This window comes from Salmo salar, chromosome ssa01, assembly GCF_905237065.1.
Source record: "Salmo salar chromosome ssa01, Ssal_v3.1, whole genome shotgun sequence".
Taxonomy (NCBI): domain Eukaryota; kingdom Metazoa; phylum Chordata; class Actinopteri; order Salmoniformes; family Salmonidae; genus Salmo; species Salmo salar.
In genome coordinates, this window is record NC_059442.1 from 4,379,969 (window position 1) to 4,397,322 (window position 17,354).

Below are 17,354 nucleotides of genomic sequence, written 5' to 3' on the forward strand. Positions count from 1 at the left end.
ACCCTATGCAGCCCTTTTTACATGTCAGTGTGAAGAACCACTACCTCCTTGGTGGAGAAGTGAGGAAGTGCTTCAGCTAAACCATCTAAACCAGCCACTTATAACAGTATCATTACCATCTGTTTGATATCTAATGGTTCATAGCAAAGTGTTGTTGAAGTGGTTGAAAACAGGTGCAGGTGTATAGAGCAGTAGTCATAATTATATGAGAGGATCAGAGAGGGTTTTTGTAGAGGAGAGAGGGTATAGTGAAACACTGTGCATAAGTAGCAGCACAGAAATACACTGCACTGTCTTCAGTTCCTCTCAGTTTAGGAATATGTAGATATGCCATTTTCCCAGTTGCAGCATCTCCACTCACAGTAAAATGCTCTTTAAAGGAATCTTCCACGGTAGGACTGGTGAGGAACACATACCCAATGAGTTTCAGAGCAGTGTTTTGCGCTGACTGCTGGTACCACAGTATCCTGTTGTAGGTAGGAATAGTATGGCTGCAGTTCAGTTGAACGTTATCTTCAGGTCCTTTTAGTATTGCAGTTGGAGTCTGCTGGACTTTGTCTGTTTGTGACAGCCCTGTGGATGAAAACAGAACAATTAAAATCTAGAGTATTACTCAACATATTGACAGCAATATATTTTGGTAGTAAATATCTTTCATCTGAACAGTGATTTAGTACCTGTCACCCACAGTGGTAGAGTTGCAACATGTATGAGAAGCTTGATCATGTTGATGGTTCTGGAGAGAAATATCACATGAACAAGGAGAAAGGGTTTTCAGATAGTCAGAGATGTGATGTCATCTAGTCTTGCGTCCCACCTACTCAACAGCCAGTGTAATCCCGTGGCGCGTTATTCAAATTCCTCAAAAATGCAAAAACTTCAATTTTTCAAACATATGACTATTTTACACCATTTTAAAGATAAGACTCTCGTTAATCTAACCACACTGTCCGATTTCAAAAAGGTTTTACAACGAAAGCAAAACATTAGATTATGTCAGCAGAGTACCCAGCCAGAAATAACCAGACACCCATTTTTTAAGCTACCATATAATGTCACATAAACCCAAACCACAGCTAAATGTAGCACTAACCTTTGATGATATTCATCAGATGACAACCCTAGGACATTATGTTATACAATACATGCATGTTTTGTTCAATCAAGTTCATATTTATATCATGTGACTAGCATGTGACTAGCATTCCCACCGAACACTGCCGGTGAATTTACTAAATTACTCACGATAAACGTTCACAAAAAGCACAACAATTATTTTAAGAATTATAGATACAGAACTCCTCTATGCACTCGATATGTCCAATTTTAAAATAGCTTTTCGGTGAAAGCACATTTTGCAATATTCTCAGTAGATAGCCCGGCATCACAGGGCTAGCTATTTAGACACCCAGTAAGTTTAGCACTCATCAAAGTCAGATTTACTATAAGAAAAATGTTATTACCTTTGCTGTCTTCGTCAGAATGCACTCCCAGGACTTCTACTTCAATAACAAATGTTGGTTTGGTTCAAAATAATCCATAGTTATATCCAAACAGCGGCGTTTTGTTCGTGCGTTCAAGACACTATCCGAAAGGGTAAATAAGGGTGACGAGCATGGCGCAATTCGTGACAACAAAATTCTAAATATTCCATTACCGTACTTTGAAGCATGTCAACCGCTGTTTAAAATCAATTTTTATGCAATTTTTCTCATAAAAAAGCAATAATATTCCGACCGGGAATCTGCGTTTAGGTAAACAGACGAAAGAAAATAAAGCATTCGGTCGACTCGGGCACACGCCTAAGCCCATAGTACTCTGATCGGCCACTTGCCAAAAGCGATAATGTGTTTCAGCCAGAGCCTGCCTCGATATCGTTCAGCATTTTCCCGGGCTCTGAGAGCCTATGGGAGCCGTAGGAAGTGTCACGTTATTGCAAAGATCCTCAGTCTTCAATAAAAAGAGCCAAGATGAAACACAATTTGTCAGACAGGCCACTTCCTGCATGGAATCTTCTCAGGTTTTGGCCTGCCATATGAGTTCTGTTATACTCACAGACACCATTCAAACAGTTTTAGAAACTTTAGGGTGTTTTCTATCCAAAGCCAATAATTATATGCATATTCTAGTTACTGAGCAGGAGTAGTAACCAGATTAAATCGGGTACGTTTTTTATCCGGCTATGTCAATACTGCCCCCTAGCCCTAACAGGTTAAAGATGTATTGTGGAATATAGCGGAAACTATGTCATTGTAAGCATTAGTCTTTGGTTTTAGGATTGTATATTTTCTATTCAAGACTAGTAAGACTAGAAATATGCTGTAATTTGAAGGAAAAACACAAACTGCTTCTTTAAAGCAAGAACTTCAACCACATGATTGGGTACGATTAAAGTTTAACCTCTCTAGGGGGGGTGGGACAGTAGCGTCCCACCTTGCCAACATCCGGTGAAATTGCAGAGTGCCTAACTGCACTGTCCAATTTACAGTAGCTATTACAGTGAAAGAAAACCATGATATTGTTTGAGGAGAGTGCACAGTTATGAACTTGAAAATGTAGCAATAAACCAATTAGGCACATTTGGGCTGACTTGATACAGCATTTTGAACAGTAATGCAATGGTTCATTGGATCAGTCTAAAACTTTGCACATAGACTGTGCCTAAACTGGAATAATTCATTGTGGCCTTTCTCTTGCGTTTCAAAGATGATGGAACACCAAAAAACAAAAAGAACGAATGTTTATTTCTTTGTATTTTCTTTTACTAGATCTAATGCGTTATATTCTCCTACATTAATTTCACATTTCCACAAACTTCTAAGTGTTTCCTTTCAAATGATATCAAGAATATGCATATCTTTGCTTCAGGTCCATAGCTACAGGAAGTTAGATTTGGGTATGTCATTTTAGGTGAAAATTGAAAAAAAGGGTCTGAACAGTTACAGAGTTTATGCATAGTGGTAGAGAGAATGCCAAGAGTGTTCAAACCTGTCATCAACGCAAAGTGTGGCTACTTTGAAGAATCTCAAATATAAAATATATTTCGATTTGTTTAACTCTTTTATTTTGGTTACTACATGACTCCACATGTGTTATTTAATAGTTTGGATGTCTTCACTATTATTCTACAATGATGAAAATAGAAAAAATAAAGAAAAATCCTGAAATGAGTAGGTGTATGCACACTTTTGACTGGTACTGTATATAAAATACAGCAAAATCCAGTTTTTAACTGCACTGAACTTTCAAAGAGCAAAACATTATTTACTCCCCATGGCAAAATGTGAAGAATTGCTTTAATCCATCTCTTTATTCATTGGCACAGAACCAAACTCAAACCTCAGATGCAGGTGTTGTGATCACTGCTCATAGTTTTCTATCAGACAGGGTTTTTGTAGAGGAGAGGAGGTTCTCTACATCACTGTGTTGGCTGGCTGCACAGTAATACACTGCACTGTCTTCAGTTGCTCTCAGACTCAGTAGATGAAGATAAGCCTCTTTCAAACCGTCTCCACTCACACTGAAGTGCTTTTCAAACAATTTCTCCATGGTTATTGACTTGTAATATGCATAACCAATGAGGTTCATAGCATTGTCTCCTGTTGACTGTTGGTACCATAGTATCATATTGTAGTTTTGAAAAGTATGGTTGCAGGTGAGTTGTACATTATCTTTAGATCCTTTAAGTATTGCAATAGGAGTCTGATGAACTTTGCTGCTAAGAGACTGCCCTGTTGACAAAGAAAGACAGAGAGAGAGAGATAGATAGAGAGAGAGACGGAGAGCAAGAGAGGATATTTATTCAGTTTAATGACATTCATAGATTTGTTAGACTTCTCTTAATGAGTGATGTAATACCTGTCACCCAGAGTGGTAGAGCTGCCAGGTGAATCAGAACTCTGATCATAGTGAAGAAGACTTGATGGAGAAGATGAATATGTTTCCTCAGTGGAGGAGAGATATGAGTGTCTCCTGGATGAAGCTCTGAGGTGAAAGGAGAGGGGCTGATGTAGTAGCATATTTTATTTAGGGTGGTGGTTAGTGGGAGTGTCAGAAAGTCTGTACCGTAATGTTTGCTCATAGGACCTCACAGTGAACCTTTCTGATCATGACAATGAAATGATAGACAGACATTATTAGAAGTAGAGTTAGAGGTCCCCCTACAGTACATGAAGAGACCATCATCTCTTCAGATATTATATGCTGTCCTATATCAACACTGGAGGTTTAGTACATCTGTACTTGTTATATTATATCAACACTGGGGGTTTAGTACAGCTGTACTTGTTATATTATATCAACACTGGGGGTTTAGTGCAGCTGTACTTGTTATCCTATATCAACACTGGGGGTTTAGTACAGCTGTACTTGTTATCCTATATCAACACTGGGGGTTTAGTGCATCCAGGATCCAGGACTCGTTCGGGACTTCAACCAACTACGTGCTGGCGCCGCTCCTAGAAAGGGAGGGTACTGTCATGGTTCCACCTGTCACCAGAGGGCAGCAGACACCGTCCTAGAGACATTATTGACACTAAGGTGTGTCCTATTACTAATAATGATTTCCCTGTTAAGGGAGGTGTGTTTTCTGTTTGCATTTGCAGAAGCTTGATTTTGGTTGCCGTTTGAGTTTGTCTCCTGTGTGAGTTTTCAAAACCAGTGTTACTGTGATCCTTCTGTTATCGTTTCTCAGTAAAGTATTTACGTTCATCCTTAAAACCTGTTGGGGCTAGGGGGCAGTATTTTAACGGCCGGATAAAAAACGTACCCGATTTAAACTGGTTACTAATCTTACCCAGAAATGAGAATATGCATATAATTAGTAGATTTGGATAGAACACACTCTAAAGTTTCTAAAACAGTTTGAATGGTGTCTGTGAGTATAACAGAACTCATATGGCAGGCCTAAACCTGAGAAGATTCCATGCAGGTAGTGCCCTGTCTGACAATTTGTTGTCCTTCTAGGGCATCTCTATCAAAAATACAGCATCTCTGCTGTAACGTGACATTTTCTAAGGCTTTCATTGGCTCTAAGAAGGAGCCAGAAAGTGGAATGAGAGCTCTGCAGTCTCTGGGCGAAAAACAGCAGGAGTGTTTGTGAGTGGTCAGGCAGGGAACACTGACACTGGAGCGCGCGTGCACGAGAGGACTACATTTTTTCATTTCTCTCTTTGAATGAATACAACGTCGCCCGGTTGGAATATTTACGAGAAAATTGCATAAAAATTGATTTTAAACAGCGGTTGACATGCTTCGAAGTACAGTAATGGAATATTTTGAAATTATTTGTCACGGAATGCACCGGCTCATCACCCTTCGGATACTGACCTCAACGCATGAACAAAACGGAGCTATTTCAATATAACTATGGATTATTTCGAACCAAAACAACATTTGTTGTTGAAGTAGAAGTCCTGGGAGTGCATTCTGACGATGAACAGCAAAGGTAATCCAATTTTTCTAATAGTAAATCTGAGTTTGGTGGGGGCCAAACTTGGTAGCTGTCAAAATAGCTAGCCGTGATGGCCGGGCTATCTACTCAGAATATTGCAAAATGTGCTTTCGCCGAAAAGCTATTTTAAAATCTGACACCGCGATTGCATAAAGGAGTTCTGTATCTATAATTCTTAAAATAATTGTAATGTATTTTGTGAACGTTAATCGTGAGTAATTTAGTAAATTCACCGGAAGTTTGCGGTGGGTATGCTAGTTCTGAACATCACATGCTAATGTAAAAAGCTGGTTTTTGATATAAATATGAACTTGATTGAACAAAACATGCATGTATTGTATAACATAATGTCCTAGGAGTGTCATCTGATGAAGATCATCAAAGGTTAGTGCTGCATTTAGCTGTGGTTTTGGTTTTTGTGACATATATGCATGCTTTGAAAATGGCTGTGTGATTATTTTTGGCAGGGTACTCTCCTGACATAATCTAATGTTTTGCTTTTGTTGTAAAGCCTTTTTGAAAACGGACAGTGTGGTTAGATAAAGGAGAGTCTTGTCTTTAAAATGGTGTAAAATAGTCATATGTTTGAGAAATTGAAGTTATAGTATTTATGAGGTATTTGTACTTCGCGCCCCACGATTCCACTGGCTTTTGACTAGGTGGGATGCAAACGTCCCACCTTGCCCAGGGAACCTTGCAGAAACAAAGTTGGCCCGACTTGGAGAGGAGGAGAGAAGAGCCCAGCAGCCAGCCATCGACCTCCGTACCAGCTGAAGATGATAGACTACTGGACCAGTCAGTGAAGAACGAACCCTGCTCGGGTAGAGCCGAACAAACAACTGAACATCAATCAATGCTCTGTGAGGGAAGCAACTGCTGTGCTGGTTTTGCCCTGTACTCATAGTGCTGGAGTTACTGCTAGTCCTAAACCTTAGTCTGATTATACATTCTGACTGTTATCTCAGTGTTATTGCTAGTCCTAACTCTTAGTCTGATTATACATTCTGATTGTTATCTCAGTGTTATTGCTAGTCCTAACTCTTAGTCTGATTATACATTCTGACTGCTATCTCAGTGTTATTGCTAGTCCTAACTCTTAGTCTGATTATACATTCTGACTGCTATCTCAGTGTTATTGCTAGTCCTAACTCTTAGTCTGATTATACATTCTGACTGCTATCTCAGTGTTATTGCTAGTCCTAACTATTAGTCTGATTATACATTCTGATTGTTATCTCAGTGTTACTGCTAGTCCTAACTCTTAGTCTGATTATACATTCTGACTGCTATCTCAGTGTTACTGCTAGTCCTAACAATTAGTCTGATTATACATTCTGTTATCTTAGTGTTACTGCTAGTCCTAACTCTTTGTCTGCCTATTCATTCCGACAGGGCCTTTAGTAACTTTTAACCTCTATGGGCTAGGTGGGACGCTTGCTTCCCACCTACTCAACAGCCACTTTAAGCCTGTGGCGCGATTTTCAAAACCTTAAAAATCCTATTACTTCAATTTCTCAAACATATGACTATTTTACAGCTATTTAAAGACAAGACTCTCGTTAATCTAACCACACTGTCCGATTTCAAAAAGGCTTTACAACGAAAGCAAAACATTAGATTATGTCAGCAGAGTACCAAGCCAGAAATAATCAGACACCCATTTTTCAAGCCAGCATATAATGTCACCAAAACCCAGAAGACAGCTAAATGCAGCACTCACCTTTGATGATCTTCATCAGATGACAACCCTAGGACATTATGTTATACAATACATGCATGTTTTGTTCAATCAAGTTCATATTTATATCAAAAACCAGCTTTTTACATTAGCATGTGACGTTCAGAACTAGCATACCCCCCGCAAACTTCCGGGGAATTCGCTAACATTTTACTAAATTACTCACGATAAACGTTCACAAAAAGCATAACAATTATTTTAAGAATTATAGATACAGACCTCCTCTATGCACTCGATATGTCCGATTTTAAAATAGCTTTTGGTGAAAGCACATTTTGCAATATTCTAAGTACATAGCCCAGGCATCACGGGCTCGCTATTTAGACACCCGGCAAGTTTAGCACTCACCATAATCATATTTACTATTATAAAAGTTTGATTACCTTTTGTTGTCTTCGTCAGAATGCACTCCCAGGACTGCTACTTCAATAACAAATGTTGGTTTGGTCCAAAATAATCCATCGTTATATCCGAATAGCGGCGTTTTGTTCGTGCGTTCCAGACACTATCCGAAATGGTAAAGAAGTGTCGCGCGCATGGCGCAATTCGTGACAATAAAATTCTAAATATTTCATTACCGTACTTCGAAGCATGTCAACCGCTGTTTAAAATCAATTTTTACGCCATTTTTCTCGTAGAAAAGCGATAATATTCCGACAGGGAATCTCCTTTTCGGCAAACAGAGGAAAAAATCACAAAGGCGGGGGCGGTCGGGTCACGCGCATAAGCCCAGAGTCCCTTGATCGGCCACTTGAGAAAGGCGATAATGTGTTTCAGCCTGGGGCTGGAATGACGACATTCTGTTTTTTCCCGGGCTCTGAGAGCCTATGGAAGACGTGGGAAGTGTCACGTTAGAGCAGAGATCCTTAGTAAAAGATAGAGATGGAAAAGAAGTTCAAGAAATGGTCAGACAGGCCACTTCCTGTAAAGGAATCTCTCAGGTTTTGACCTGCCATTTGAGTTCTGTTATACTCACAGACACCATTCAAACAGTTTTAGAAACTTTAGGGTGTTTTCTATCCATATGTAATAAGTATATGCATATTCTAGTTACTGGGTAGGAGTGGTAACCAGATTAAATCGGGTATGTTTTTTATCCAGCCGTGTCAATACTGCCCCCTAGCCCTAACAGGATAAGGAGCATTGGTGGAAAATCTGATTGCCGAATGGTAAAGAACATCTAGCCACTCGAGAGCGCCCTCACCTGCCGATCTATAAATTACGTCTCCGTAATCTAGCATGGGTAAAATGGTCATCTGAATCAGGGTTAGAATGGCAGCTGGGTGAAAAAGGAGTGATTATGATAAAGGAAACCAAGTGTAGTTTTAACTTTAGCCTGCAGCTTTGATATGTGCTGAGAGAAGGACAGTGTACTGTCTAGCCATACTTCCAAGTACTTGTATGAGGTGACTACCTCAAGCTCTAAACCCTCAGAGGTAGTAATCACACCGATGGGGAGAGGGGCATTCTTCTTACCAAACCACATGACCTTTGTTTTGGAGGTGTTCAAAACAAGGTTAAGGGCAGAGAAAGATTGTTGGACACTAAGAAAGCTTTGTTGTATAAGACTGTATAATCTGCATATAAATGGATGAGAGAGCTTCCTACTGCCTGAGCTATGTTGTTGATGTCAATTGAGAAGAGAGTGGGGCCTAGGATTGAGCCTTGGGGTACTCCGTTGGTGACAGGCAGTGACTAAGACAGCAGATGTTCTGACTTTATACACTGCACTCTTTGAGAGAGGTAGTTAGCAAACCAGGCCAAAGACCCCTCAGAGACACCAATACTCCTTAGCCGTTCCACAAGAATGGAATGGTCTACCGTATCAAAAGCTTTGGCCAAGTCAATGAATATAGCAGCAAAACATTGCTTAGAGTCAAGGGCAATGGTGACATCCTTGAGGACCTTTAAAGTTGCAGTGACACATCCATAACCTGAGCGGAAACCAGATTTCAGAGAGAATACATAGACATCAAGATTGTCAGTCAGTTATTATTGACAAGTTTTTCCAACACTTTTGATAAACAGGGCAAAATAGAAATAGGAAATACAGCAGGACACTAATTTGTGGAATGACTCCAGATAACCTGAGTTTTACAGCAGGACACTGTAGAATGACTCCAGATAACCTGAGTTTTACAGCAGGACACTGTGGAATGACCCGAAATGACCTGAGTTTTACAGCAGGACACTGTGGAATGACTCCAGATGACGTGAGTTTTACAGCAAGACACTGTGGAATGACTCCAGATGACCTGAGTTTTACAGCAGGACACTGTGGAATGACTCCAGATAACATGAGTTTTACAGCAGGACCCTGTGGAATGACTCCAGAAAACCTGAGTTTTACAGCAGGACACTGTGGAATGACTCCAGATAACCTGAGTTTTACAGCAGGACACTGTGGAATGACTCCAGATGACCTGAGTTTTACAGCAAGACACTGTGGAATGACTCCAGATGACCTGAGTTTTACAGCAGGACACTGTGGAATGACTCCAGATATCCTGAGTTTTACAGCAGGACACTGTGGAATGACTCCAGATAACATGAGTTTTACAGCAGGACCCTGTGGAATGACTCCAGATAACCTGAGTTTTACAGCAGGACACTGTGGAATGACTCCAGATGACCTGAGTTTTACAGCAGGACACTGTGGAATGACTCCAAATGACCTGAGTTTTACAGCAGGACACTGTGGAATGACTCCAGATAACATGAGTTTTACAGCAGGACCCTGTGGAATGACTCCAGATAACCTGAGTTTTACAGCAGGACACTGTGGAATGACTCCAGATGACCTGAGTTTTACAGCAGGACACTGTGGAATGACTCCAAATGACCTGAGTTTTACAGCAGGACACTGTGGAATGACTCCAGATAACCTGAGTTTTACAGCAGGACACTGGAATGACTCCAGATAACATGAGTTTTACAGCAGGACACTGTGGAATGACTCCAGATAACCTGAGTTTTACAGCAGGACACTGGAATGACTCCAGATAACCTGAGTTTTACAGCAGGACTCTGTGGAATGACTCCAGATAACCTGAGTTTTACAGCAGGACACTGGAATGACTCCAGATAACCTGAGTTTTACAGCAGGACACTGGAATGACTCCAGATAACCTGAGTTTTACAGCAGGACGCTGTAGAATGACTCCAGATAACCTGAGTTTTACAGCAGGACGCTGTAGAATGACTCCAGATAACCTGAGTTTTACATCAGGACAGGAACTGAGTTTCAGAAAGAGAAAAGGTCAAAAGAGAAGAGGGGTAGACTAAATTGATGACATGGTCTGGAGAGGTACTCTGTGGTCCGCAGGCTACCTCTAACCACATGTAACCCCATAACACAAACCATACAAACATTACCCAATTCATGTTTATAGCATGCTGTCACGCCCTGACCTGAGAGAGCCGTTTTTCTCTGTTTAGTTAGGTCAGGGTGTGATATGGGGGTGGCCATTCTATGTATTTTATTTCTATGTTTTGGCCAGGTATGGTTTCCAATCAGAGGCAGCTGTCTATCGTTGTCTCTGATTGGGAACCATACTTAGGCAGCCCTTTTTCCCTCCTTGAGTTGTGGGATCTTGTTTTTGTGCAGCTGCCTTTAAGCAGCCCCCAGAACGTCACGTTTCTTTCTGTTTATCCTGTTTATTGTTTTGTTCGGTTTCACTTCTAAATAAAGGATGTGGAATTACCGGCACGCTGCGCCTCGGCTTATTTATGACTGGGAGTGAGTTAGCTATATCAACAATTCCATTTTTAGTAATGGAGTGTTTTCCAGCCAAGGGTGGAATAAATGGCTACCAGGTTGAGATATAAAATAAGAGTAACAGCTAGCTTACGTTATCTAACGTCAGTCAAAGATAGAACAAACAAAATAAACGTATTTACTCTGCTGAAGGCAGCTATCAGTCTAGTAGGAACTACCATGGCAAAATCCATGTCCTCAGGACCCTTTCAAACGTCCGAAATCGACGGCTCTTTCTTGTGACCAGCCTGGTTGTAACCAATGACATATATAAACCCTGGATCGCTGATGCTTTGTGTTGACCATTGAGAGGCTTTAAAGCCACCAGTCAGTCATATTCGCACTAATCTTTCCAAGTAAAGTGTATACATTTTTTGGGGTGGAATTGAAACAACAACAAAAATCCACAGATACTAAAAGATATACCAAAAGATACGATTTATCTGATGTCTTTCAGAGTTCAATAATGGACTGTAACTGTCACACCCTGATCTGTTTCACCTGTCTTTGTGCCTGTCTCCAAACACCCCCTCCAGGCGTCGCCCATCTTCCTCCATTATCCCCTGTGCATTTATACCTGTGTTCTCTGTTTGTCTGTTGCCAGTTCATCTTGTCTCGTCAAGCCTACCAGCTTGTTTTTCGTACTCCTGTTTTCTTGAGCCCCTGTTTTCCGGTTTTGATCATTCTGCCTGCCCTGAGCCTGCCTGCCATTCTGTATGAATGAACGAATAGGAGTCGAAACTTCCCGATTCTACCGGTGGAACGAAAAATGTGTGAGTTCTAGCTTGTGGTTTGGATAATGTTGATGTTTATGATTTTTTTTAAATGTTGTCAACATAGTAATAACTATATGCCGTGGCAGAGCCAGGGTGAAATTCCCCTTTAACGGCCACGAACACAGTGCTGTGTACTGTATTTCAGTGCTCCTAGTGAAGGACAGTGTGAAGCACGCTCATTCCCTCTCTACACTACAAAAACCTTCTCTCATTCACTCAGTAGATTATACTGAAGCAACACCTCCCCTTACAGCTGCATTTGAGGTCTGCATACATCACTGATGAGGTCACTTCCTTGCTCTCCTCTCTACTCAGTAAAGATGAGATATCAGTTTGGTTTTCAACAATCATTGAGAGTCAACATGTACAAACCTCTTATCATTATCACAGTCCCCCTCTTCTGGATCACAGGTAATTTAGCTACAGTTTCCTCCAATATTTATTAAATATGAACGTGTAACAATGTGTATTAAATCTGTAACAATAATTACTTCACAAATGTTCATGCAAACATAAATAATTTTGGTACAATTGGTCGTTATGTATTGTGAAGTAATGTTAATGCTCAGTCTCTCCTCACTTTCTCTCTCCTCACTCTCTCTCCTCTCTCTCGCTGTCTCTCTTTCTCGCTGTCTCTCTCTATCATCTCTCTCGCTGTCTCTTTGTCGCTGTCTTTCTCTCGCTCTCATTCTCTGTCTCTCTCCCTGTCTCTCTCTCCTCTCTCTCCTCTTTCACTGTCTCTCTCTCCTCTCTCGCTGTCTCTCTTTCTCGCTGTCTCGCTCTCTCTCTCTCTCTGTCTCTGTCTCTCTCCCCAGGTGTCTCTCTCAGTAAAGTAGTGTACCAGTCTCCCTCTACACTGCTGGTAGAGCCTAATGCGTCTGTCTCTGTCTCTCTCCCCAGGTGTCTCTCTCAGTAAAGTAGTGTACCAGTCTCCCTCTACACTGCTGGTAGAGCCTAATGCGTCTGTCTCTGTCCCACTCAGCTGCAGTCATAAAATCCCTAGCTATAACACTATCCTCTGGTACCAGCGTCCTGTGGGAGACACAGCTCTGAAACTCATAGCATATGTATACATTACAAGTCAGACTGTTGAACCGTCATATAAAGGTTACTTTGACGTGAAAGGTGATGGAAGGAACGAAGCCTTCCTTCATCTCCTCAAACTGAGACAAGCTGAAGACAGCGGGGAGTATTTCTGTGCTGCTAGTTATGCACAGTGTTACAGAGGCCCAGTCTACTCTACAAAAACCTCTACCTATCAGACCCATCTGGTACTGTATCAAAACACCTGCATTAAACCACATGAACTAACAAACCTTTGTTCAGATACTGTCAGAGAGGTGAGAGGGAGATTTAACATGGTGCCAATATTCTGTAACCACAGATCAAGAATGAGTACTAGAATGAGCCTCCTTATTTAAGTCAATGATGTCATAATGCTGTGCACTGGCAGACATCCTTTCAGAGATTCTACTGACTATTCTAGAGACATTCTGTCATAACATCTCTGATGATGTCACTTCCTGTTCCTCCTCATCTCTAGTCAGTTGAGATGAGATGTCAGTTGGTTTTCATGTTCAGCTCTGAGAGTCAACATGTACAAACATTTCTTCATTATCATTGTTCTACATCTTTGGCTCACAGGTAATAACATTCATCTTGGACATTGTCAATTATTTAGCTGAATTGTAGGCCTACAAATGTGTATGTTCAGCCTTTATCTATGCATATGATAGTGAAAGTGTTCTCTCTATCTCTCCCCAGGTCTCTCTCTCAGTGTTGAGGTTCACCAAACTCCCTCTGAAGTCTTCAGTAGACCTGGAGAGAATGTTCAACTCTTCTGCCACCATAACAAATCTGACTATAGGGTTATTTTGTGGTACCAGAAATTACAAGGAGAAACTGCACTAAAACTCATAGGATATCTGTATTATCAGAATCCAACCATTGAAAGTTCATATGGAAAGCATTTCAACATGAGCGGGGATTTGGGCGGAGATCGTCCGAAGAATGTCTCTCTTAATATTTTCAATTTTCAACATCCCGAACACAGCGCTATGTATTTCTGTGCTGCTAGTGATGCACAGTGTTGCACAAGCCCCTCTCTACACTACAAAAACCCCTCTCAGTAGATTATACAATAACGATTTAACATCTTCCTCACACCTGTTTTTGAGGTCTGGATTTGAATCAGTGTCAATTTAACAGGGATTTGTCTTGACATCACTGATGAGGTCACTTCCTGTTCCTCCTGCTCTCCAGTTAGTTGAGATGGTTTGTTGGTTGTTTCAGATTAGTTGGTTGTTGATGATCATCAACGATGAGGTCACTTCCTGTTCCTCCTGCTCTCCAGTCAGTTGAGATGGTTTGTTGGTTGTTTCAGATTAGTTGGTTGTTGAAGATCATCACTGACAGTCAACATGTACAAACCTCTTATCATATACACACTACTTTTCTTCACAGGTAAGAGTCCAGGAAATGATCGTGTTTTAGATTCATAGTATGGGTATGGTATGTTCATTCCTTATCTATTCATATGATAGTGAAAGTGTTCTCTCCATCTCTCCCCAGCTCTCTCTCCCAGTGTTGAAGTTCACCAAACTCCCTCTGCAGTCTTCAGCAGACCTGGAGAGAACGTTTAACTCTTCTGCCACCATAACAAATCTGACTATAGGGTGATGTTGTGGTACCGGCGTACACCTGGAAAAGCAGCACTGAAACTCATAGGAGATCTGTATTATTAGAATACAACCATTGAAAGTTCATATGAAAAGTATTTATTTATTTATTTATTTATTTACTTCCGCCGAAGTTGGTTCCTCCCCTTGTTCGGCATCGCCGGTCTTCTAGCCATCATCGATCCACTTTTCATTTTCCATTTGTTTTGTCTTGTCTTCCCACACACCTGATTTCAATTCCATCATTACATGTTGTGTATTTAAACCTCTGTTCCACAAATGTCCTTGTCCGGAATTGTTTGTTTGTAAGTGCTTGTGCACGTTATTCTGGTGTGCGACGGGTTCTGTAACCATTTATTGATTGTTCTGTTTCCGGTGGTTTTTATTATTAACCTCTCTGGGCTAGGTGGCACCAAATCGTCCCACCTACGTAACAGCCAGTTGAATCCTGTGGCGCGATTTTCAAATACCTTAGAAATGCTATTAGTTCTATTTCTCAAACATATGACTATTTTACAGCTATTTAAAGACAAGACTCTCGTTAATCTAACCACACTGTCCGATTTCAAAAAGGCTTTACAACGAAAACAAAACATTAGATTATGTCAGCAGAGTACCCAGCCAGAAATAATCAGACACCCATTTTTCAAGCTAGCATATAATGTCACAAAAAACCCAGAAGACAGCTAAATGCAGCACTAACCTTTGATGATCTTCATCAGATGACACACCTAGGACATTATGTTATACAATACATGCATGTTTTGTTCAATCAAGTTCATATTTATATCAAAAACCAGCTTTTTACATTAGCATGTGACGTTCAGAACTAGCAAACTTCCGGCGAATTCACTAACAATTTACTAAATTACTCACGATAAACGTTCACAAAAAGCATAACAATTATTTTAAGAATTATAGATACAGAACTCCTCTATGCACTCGATATGTCCGATTTTAAAATAGCTTTTCGGTGAAAGCACATTTTGCAATATTCTAAGTAGATAGCCCGGCATCACAGGGCTAGCTATTTAGACACCCAGCAAGTTTAGCCTTCACCAAAATCAGATTTACTATAACAAAAATGTTATTACCTTTGCTGTTCTTCATCAGAATGCACTCCCAGGACTTCTATTTCAATAACAAATGTTGGTTTGGTCTCAAATAATCCATCGTTATATCCAAACAGCGGCGTTTTGTTCGTGCGTTCTAGACACTAGCCGAAATGGTAAATCAGGGTTACGAGCATGGCGCATTTCGTGACCAAAAAATTCTAAATATTCCATTACCGTACTTCGAAGCATGTCAACCGCTGTTTAAAATCAATTTTTATGCAATTTATCTCGTAAAAAAGCGATAATATTCCGACCGGGAATCTGCGTTTCGGTAAATAGAGGAAAAAAAAGAAAGACGGGGGTGACCAGTGCACGCGCCTAAGCCCACTGTCCCCTGATCGGCCACTTGACAAAGGCGATAATGTGTTTCAGCCTGGGGCTGGAATGACGACATTCAGCTTTTTCCCGGGCTCTGAGAGCCTATGGGAGCCGTGGGAAGTGTCACGTTACCGCAGAGATCCTTTGTTTTGGAAAGAGATGTCAAAGAAAGCCAATAAATGGTCAGACAGGCCACTTCCTGTAAAGGAATCTCTCAGGTTTTTGCCTGCCATATGAGTTCTGTTATACTCACAGACATCATTCAAACAGTTTAAGAAACTTTAGGGTGTTTTCTATCCAAAGCCAATAATTATATGCATATTCTAGTTACTGGGCAGGAGTAGTAACCAGATTAAATCGGGTACGTTTTTTATCCGGCCGTGTAAATACTGCCCCCTAGCCCTAACAGGTTAAACTGCGCCGTTGTAACACAGTTTTTGCTCTCCTGCGCCTGACTTCTCTGCCGCCAGTACGCACCCCTTACATATATTTTTCAGGATGAAATCACTTGAGATGCACTGTCTTGTTTGCAAGAGTGTCCAAATGAAAACAACTCAACAAACCAACAATAAATAGTAACACAGAACAATATGGCAACTACTGTAATAATACAAAAAAAAATGTAAGTACATTATAGCAGCAATATGTAACTTTTTGGGCAACCCTTCCAAATTCACATAGACATTTTTGTTATAGATCTGTCATTCTCATTGAAAGCAAGTCTAAGAAGCGGTAGATCTGTTCTACGTGTTCTATTTCTATGCTTCCTTTTATTTAAAAAAAATTCTTCATCTTTTACTTTCAGTTTTGTACAATAGCTTCAAACAGCTGAAAATACAATATTTTTGGTTATGGTGAAGATATTTCACTGTGATTTCAATGGTACAATGATTCTCTACTACACTATCCTTGCTTGTTTTGTCACATAAACTGAAATATATGCGAACTATTCTAATTTTAGCAACCAGGAAATGACGGAGTGATTTCTGTATATTGAACAGCATAATAAAGTTGTTGTACATTTTTGAATAGATCTGCTAGAGGATACATTCTAACATTTGCAGACCACTTTATACATTTGGGTTCCAGTCCATCTAGGCCTCCGCCTTTGTTGATATTGATGTCATTGAAGAGAAGCATCAGTTGGTTTAATCTTTTTAAATTGAAACGTCTGATTTGGGGTGTTTATCTCCTGGTTCCATGTACAGTGCTTTCAGAAAGTATTCAGACCCCTTTACTTTTTCAACATTTTGTTATGTTACAGCCTTATTCTAAAATTGATTAAATGTGATTTTTTTCCCTCAGCAATCTACACACAATACATTATAATGGCAAAGCAAAACATTTTCGCAAATGTATAAAACAACAAAAAATTGAAAAATCACATTTACAGAAGTATTTATACCCTTTACTCAGTACGTTGTTGAAGCACATTTGACAGCGTTTACAGCCTTGAGTCTTCTTGGGAATGATGCTACAAGCTTGGCACACCTGTATTTGGGAAGTTTCTCCCATTCTTC

General features: G+C 40.4%; 2 long non-coding RNA genes across 2 annotated transcripts; one reads left to right on the top strand and one right to left on the bottom strand.

Moving 5' to 3' along the window:
* Positions 1-480: 480 nt before the first annotated feature.
* LOC123726726 (uncharacterized) lies at positions 481-882 on the bottom strand. The gene is made up of 2 exons (XR_006758847.1): positions 678-882; positions 481-573 (listed from the first exon to the last, which is right to left on the bottom strand). It is a non-coding gene; the product is annotated as an uncharacterized lncRNA (long non-coding RNA).
* Positions 883-11,506: 10,624 nt separating this feature from the next.
* Positions 11,507-14,498, top strand: LOC123730381 (uncharacterized). Its single transcript, XR_006761756.1, has 3 exons — positions 11,507-12,134; positions 12,624-13,367; positions 13,488-14,498. It is a non-coding gene; the product is annotated as an uncharacterized lncRNA (long non-coding RNA).
* Positions 14,499-17,354: the final 2,856 nt, after the last annotated feature.